General features: G+C 36.6%; 1 protein-coding gene across 1 annotated transcript in view; it reads right to left on the minus strand.

Moving 5' to 3' along the window:
• The window catches only part of LOC131428530 (zwei Ig domain protein zig-8-like), a 375,236-nt gene extending 368,423 nt beyond the window's left edge, over window positions 1–6,813 (minus strand). Inside the window, exon 1 of the mRNA XM_058592530.1 lies at window positions 5,767–6,813. The gene's annotated coding sequence lies outside the window, so the exon portion shown is untranslated. The remainder of the gene's footprint in view (window positions 1–5,766) is intronic.
• Window positions 6,814–7,695: the final 882 nt, after the last annotated feature.

Genomic DNA, 7,695 nt, shown 5'->3' on the forward strand with positions numbered 1-7,695 from the left:
CACTGCCCCTATGTTAAAGTGGCCCATACCTATGGAATCTTAAGAACTTTCATTCCAATCGCGAATCGAGAAAAATGGTTCATCCATCTCGGAGAGAACTGATTGAGTTCCATTTTGAAGTTTGTTTCATTTTGTTGTTTTTGGTCATTATTTCAAGAACTTTTTTAGAAATAATCTCATATTTACATATAGTTTTATGAAAGCAAACTATATATTGAATTAGAAGTAGTTTCATTTTCGGGGACGGGTATAGTGTGATGGGTAAGTCGATGCCTTTCACGCAGCCCGCCTTGGTTCGATTCCCAACCCCGCACATAGGGTCAGAAAGTTTTTCTGGCCCGAAGAGGCGAATGACCTTAAGGTTAAAACCTCTATAATCGAAACAAAAAAAAATAGTTTCATTTATCACCACTTAATTCCGGAACGGGGAATCATATGAAATTAAAAATAAAATCTACGAGACAAAACACGAACTTCGCGCCAAATTTTATTTGCAATTGGCAGCACCTTCTAAGATTTGAATGAATCTTTCTGGACAGGTTGTCACAAATTGTTACTTTGCATGCTTTTTTCCCAAAATTGAACTAGACTGTTTTTTTTCAAAGGGCCAAACCTTTTTAACCTATTTTTTTTCAAATAGTTATACTGGATAGACGACAAATCCTACAAATAAAGTGTCGCATTACTGTTTTTTCACAAAATCAATAAAAATTTTAAGTTCAAATAGAGAAAAAAAAATTCCTTTTGAGGCCAACACTTTAAAAAATTGAAATCGATTCACAAAAAACACAGATCAGATTTTGATAAAATTTTGTCCCAAGATAGGTTTCTTTTTATTTTTATTTAAAAGATATTTTATTCAGGCCTATTTGCGTACAAGCTTTACGTGGCCGATTTAGCTGAGTTTTTAGATAAATTTTGTTTGTATTGGATCTCGTTGTCACCCATTTCCTAGGGGGAGAGGAGCTTTCATTTTCCTCCTGCGAGGATTGAGGGGCAGTTTGTTCGTGGTTCGTCTCGTCATCCATTTAAAAGATATTTTATTCAGGCCTATTTGCGTACAAGCTTTACGTGGCCGATTTAGCTGAGTTTTTAGATAAATTTTGTTTGTATTGGATCTCGTTGTCACCCATTTCCTAGGGGGAGAGGAGCTTTCATTTTCCTCCTGCGAGGATTGAGGGGCAGTTTGTTCGTGGTTCGTCTCGTCATCCATTGCCGCGGTATTGTTGTTGATTTCGTTGCTAGTTGCTGTAGATGCGCCTTGTTGTACATTGTTTGCAGTTGCTGGTTGGTTGGATGGTAAGCTGTTAACTGCAGCTGGTGTACTTTGTTCCATAGGGGTTACGTTGGATGGTTTCGTTGAAGGGGATACTTCCCTGTTGTTGGTGACTGTCACAGGTGTACTGGGGTTGCTTGGGGTTGGTGTGAAGGGAGCACCGTTGTCCTCTGGTATGGTTGTCTCCTGGTCCGGTTTATCACATGGCTTACCGTAGTGAACAGCTTTTTGGCAATATTGACATGTGGCCATCTGATTGTCATAGGAAACAAGTGACTTGCACGGTATTCTTGTATCCTGACCGAATGTCACATGAGAAGGTATAGGCCTCCTCAAGCGCATGCGTAACAAACGTACGCCATTTAGAATAGCGGGGAAAAAATTCTCCACTTTTCTTTTAGAGAGAATCTTTCCGCATTAGGACATAGTTTTGCGAATTTAAGAATCGATGACGCTTGAGGGAAGATCATGCCCACGCACGTCTATAGCACTATCTTCCATATATACTGGAATGTTGTACTTGATATTTTCATGCTCCACATAGTGCACATTATTATTGTCTTTGCATCCAACTCTTTATAGAACTGGATATAAACAACATTATTGGTCTTGTTGCATTGAAGTAAATGCACACGTTTAATGTCAAGATGCATTTATTCCTTAAGCAAACCTTCAAGTTCTCGTATCGAAGGTCGAATTTTGCACTGTCTGAAGTCAACAATAATTGTATTCTTTCGTAGCGGCGGTAGCTTTTGTTCGTTTGGTTCACTCATTTCGAGATCGTTCTATTGTTCACTACACAATACTGTACTTGGTTTCTTCTGTCCCGAACGTAAGCGGTTTTTTGTTTATCGACTGACTTGGATGAGATGTGAAACCGAACTAAGATAGGTTTCTTGTCCAAACTAAATTTTTTTCTAGTGTATTTTTATCGTAAACTAAACTAAAAGTCACTATCTATCATCCAAGATTCCGATGGAACTCAATTTGTAAGAATATCACACCGAATACCCTATTTTTTTTTATTCACCGAATACCCTATTGCTAGTTGCCCAAAATTGGTCTAGACTATCTTTTGAAAAGAGTTAGACTTTTTTTAGCATTTTATTTATTTTTTCAAAAGAATATAGTCGAAAAATGACAAATCCTACAAACAAATTTTGGTGCTGGTGATATTCATAAAATTAGTTAAATTTTCAAATGAAAATACTGAAAAAATTATTTATCAAACCCTACACTGACAAAACCGATCTAGAAATTCACAAAAAACACCATCCTTAATTTGAATGAAAATGTCCCAATCCCAAATATGAATATTTATTTTCCTTGTCAACTTTACATATCTATGGGTATTTTTAAGGAAAACCTTACAAAAAGTAACACTACACTACATTTATTCGAGTTCGAGCGAAATTCATCAATAGTAACTTTCATTTGAGCCTAATTTTGTGAATAACGGTTCGAAAAAAGTGAGTGTGAGTAATCTTTGTCACATTCTCGTCCGATGAGAAGCAAATAGTGCATGCATACCATATTGTTACCTTGTCTCCAAATAGCAACAGATCTTAATATGATATTCATTTGGTTGCAATACGAGTTAAACAGCTGAACTGGACGCCTAATATTATTACCTGCATGAGAAGAGTAATAACAAATTTCGCTATTTCCAATACTAAAACGATAGCACAACTAAACTTAACTGTGGAATACAGGGACTAAGTTGGTTTGGGAAAAGCATTGACTTAGTTGAAACAGACCGAATGAATGACATCAAAAAAAAATTATTTTACTTCGATTACATATATTATAATCGAAAATTATCATGGTACAAAATTAAAATTTCCCTGATATTTGCCCAAATGATTCATTAAAATTCTATAACTTTTTTTGAATCTACAGATATTTGCTAAGAAATCAAACATGTTGATATTTATTCTACATAAATTACTTTATCTTCAACTAGGTTTAAATTAGATGTGCAACTTTTAACGAATTTTTGTAACTAGTGATCTGCTCAGAGATGGCTGAATCGATTTTAGCAAGCTTGAAATCTACTGTCGGGCCTTTGATCGAGTTCAAAGATCAAATGGCTGTGACTTCTGGTTCCGGAGATGGTAGATGGTATAAAAGACGTAACCGATAAAATGCATTGTTTTTTACCGTTCTAATATTTAAAATGGTGCCAATATTTTTGGATCACCTATAATTTCGTAGAGAGGCAGTTGTTTAAGCACCTCAAAAAAAGTTCCCATGCAAAATATGAGCTAAATCACATATGGGTAAGGGGTGCTGCCCGGCAGTTAAGGTTTGAACATTATCGATCTTGAAAATCACTATAGGAGGGAGTACATGAAATTATCGAAATCGAATTTTTGTTTGATGCCGAATGCCTTAGTATTAAACGAACAGTCGAGATTTAGTGTCATCTTAAAAAAAAAAATTTAAATAACGACTAAATACAAAAACGTCAATTTTTTCAAAAAAAGTTTTTTTCGAGATGCCACTAAATCTCGACGTTTGATGCAATTCAAAGACTTATGGCATCAAAACAAAAATTTTCGATTTCGGAAATTTCATGTACCCTTTCATGAGCACCGTTAAAAGTGACGTTCTAAAACACAAAATTCCAACTTTGTAATATTTACACATTTTTCCCAAAAACTGCAGACATTTCTTGACGCTAATTGTGGATATTAGCGCAATCGGTCGTGTGATTCGAAAACTTGAAATTTTCAAAAAATTATAACCCCAACAAAAAAATAATGCATCGCTAAGTTTTGGATATGATATGGAAAACTTTTTCAGCTTTAAAAAAAAAAATGAAATGACATAGTGCCCATTGATTGTAAACCATGAAAACCTTGAAAAAGTTATGCAATTGACTTTTTCAAACACAAAAGACTACAACTTTACAATATTTGCATATTTTAACTAAAAATTATTCTTATTTATTGACAGCATATCCAAAGATAAGCGGAATCCGTCGAGTGGTTCAAAAGATATATTTTTTTAAAATGTCTTTTTTTGAAGAAAATGGAGAAAAATCGATTTTTGATACACCCTAACATAGAAATGAGACCATTAAAGACGTAATAAAAAAAATATGGGTCTAATATTTTTCATTGCAGAACCATTCTTCCAAATATTACGAAATTCTGAGAGATCGTGTATCAGTTTCTCATGAAATTGCTGATTTTTTTAATTTTTCAAAAAAAGAAATAGTGGTTTTTAAACTCCCATCAAAAACCGTGTTAATTGCGAAAGCCATGCACATGAAAACCCTGTTAATTCCGGAATTCGTGTAAAAAATCCGCGTATAAAAAAAATCGCGCGAAAAAAAGTGGGTGGGTAATGTCATAGACATAACTGGATGATGTAGTTACGAATAAAACTAACACGTTTCTTCACACTTCTGAATATCCAAAATCGTTCTCATACGTTGGTAAATCGTGTGAATTGTGCAAGATTGATTCTAACACATGAGTTACTTTTTTGTTTCGTTTCAACCTTGAGGTCATTCGCCACTTCGGGTCAGAAAAACAAATTTGCAATAATATCAAAGAAAAAATATCAAAAAGTTCTTTGACAATTAACTTACTGATACTTCAAAATCAACTGCGCAGGCTAAAATGAATAAAACGTGTAAATTTTTACATTATATATCTACCCAGTAGATAAAGCGAAAATACAATGCCGCCCACTGCACCGAAACCGTCGCCCGAGCACAAGAAGAACAAGAAAAAGTCATGAGTTTTTCTGTTTGATACTTGTTGATACCAAAAATTTCAGAACACTATTTTTTTGAGTTATTCGTTCTTATTTCATAATGCTGAAAATTTTATCACAAGTTACTGATCATATTTCCAACAGCATCTTTCCACAGAATAAACTTTGAAAAAGCAACTTAAAAACGTGTAAAAAGAGACCTTAGTTCTGAGTTGTGTTCACAAGAGATTACCAACTCATTATCCTGTTTCGATTAATGATCACACTTTGATCTCTCGTGAAATACTAGGATAAATGAAACTTTATGAACTGCGCACGCTTTCTCTATCCACATACTGTGTCGTCTTTCACTCAGTCTATTTGAGCTCGATTCACAAAACCGTACAAAACGTCAACAAATTTTGCTCACCTGGAGGACGATAAATTACAAGCTGAAATCGTTAAAATCAAAATAACACCCGTAAGCTGTCTAGATTTGAGTAAAATATTTGAACACTTTCAGGGGTTGAAGTTTCACCGGTATATCACGAAACGATAAAACATTACCGTGGTTTTCGAAACTCAATAAATCCTCACAGCGTAGATATTATTAAGCTCGTTTCAGAAGCGCACCATTGAAAATATAATTAAAGTACACAAGCTTCCCTTGAACTAACGCTCGCTCTGCTGGATTGCAATGAAACATTCAACATCAAAGCAAGCAACAAATTTTGCAGCTTCGTTTTGATTTACCTTTACCAAACTCGGATTGCAGCTTAACCTACCTTTGAGCTATATCCTTTTATATGATTCCTTGCGGTAATAAATCCTTAACGCTCCGCCAAACACTCGCTGCGATAACAGCAGTTCAGCGGTTATTCGTCGATGGGTGATATTTCTTCATCCTTCATTTATATCCCTATCACTCCTATCACGACCTACCTTCCTCACATCCACTGGTACTCCTATACAGTCGAAAGTGTGAACATTGCTCTCTTTGAACATCGAGTGAAACTAGCGTTTTGATATACTCTCGCGGCGGGTTTTCTATCGTTACACGAAGTTTTGCTATTTTAATGCACGTTTAACAAATATTATTCGAACATAGCACAAAGAGCACTGCATATCCGACACACTACAAATCGCACACATAACACTCAAAAATACCTTGGTGATAGCATAAGTGATTCTCTGTCACATTCACTCACAGGAAGATTTCTATTCTTCCAAATCCCTTCTTACCGACGGATGTTTGTGTTGCGATGGGACGTGCATTTTTGATCTATTCTAAAAACTGATTCTAAACGCTATTCTAAAAACTGATTTTTACTTCGCATCCTAGAGCAGTTATCTGGTCCTATCACTGTGAATCGGAATCTATCACACTGCACATTTGCACCGGATTTTTCTCCAACAGGACGACAATCCGACGCTACTGAACCAGTGGGGATGGATTTCGAATTTACAACTATGTCACAACCATCTTTTCACTGTCACACTAACAAGAACACAAACACTTGCATTCACTGCTATCCGACTGTGCCTGCACAACTGAAGATCCTCAACCCAGGTGGGAACCAATTATCACCCACTTAACGATAAACGAACCACGTGCGCTACCTCTCTTCAAGTGCTCTACGGAAATCATCGAATTATTTAATTAAACGCTACCCTCGCCTTTTCCCGCATTGCCATCGGCATGGACATTGTCCTTCAGTATCACTTTGTCAAACATCCGCCAAACGAAATAAACTGTCATCATGGACAGACGTGCTTTCCGACAACCATCCGCCAGCCATCGAGAGCTGCTCTGAACAAACCGAACCGGTTGGGCGCCGCTAAAATACTGAGATGACTTTTCATTTTTCGTATTTTATCATCGTTCCTCGTGGTCCACGCTTTCTGCAGCAACGTAGACTCAAAGCAACAAAGTCAACACTCAGCTGGGATACTCATTTTCGCACGTTCGCATCCGGTTTCCCCCGAGAGTCCGGGAGTGACCGGGAACACTCACTGCGCTGCAGCCGTTAATTTGCTACTGAGTTCTACTGCGCTCACGAGAGTAAGCAGCGACTGCCAAATCCGTTTCATTCTTCAGCTTGGAAGGGGTAAACGTTGACACTGTACCGGCATTTGTCCCAGTGATACAGTAACACATTTCTGATGTTGGGGAAACATATTCAGTAACTTAGGGCCAATATGTTTAGTTAGGTTTGCATATCATTAGCAATCTACTGACATTCAATCGATAGCCCAGGGAATAGTAATACTTTTTCCAAGTTACGTTGAACAAATAAAATGTCGCTTAATAACACGAAACCACGCCTAAATGTGTCTATACAGTAGATCCCATAATGCTTCCACAGCTGCTGAGCTGAGTTGAGATAAAGTAGACCGCCCGTAGTTTCACTTTGTGATTGACCGAAGGAGTGAAAATGCACAATCAATCAAGAAACTGACGCTTGGAAAAGCCAATCATTATCACTGCGCACTTCCACAATCGATCTCTACAGAAAGTATGTTACACGAAATGAATAATTTCTAGAATTCGTAAAACTCTAGACAGCAAACTGTCAGTCGATCTACCATATCGTTTTTTTTTTCCTTTTGTCTTCTCGATAATGAAGCATATTATTCATAATATATCGACCGATTGAAGCATTGATAGAACAAAAACATTACGTCTAGCACGATGAAATACTGTATTGAAACCT

This window comes from Malaya genurostris, chromosome 2, assembly GCF_030247185.1.
Source record: "Malaya genurostris strain Urasoe2022 chromosome 2, Malgen_1.1, whole genome shotgun sequence".
NCBI lineage: Eukaryota > Metazoa > Arthropoda > Insecta > Diptera > Culicidae > Malaya > Malaya genurostris.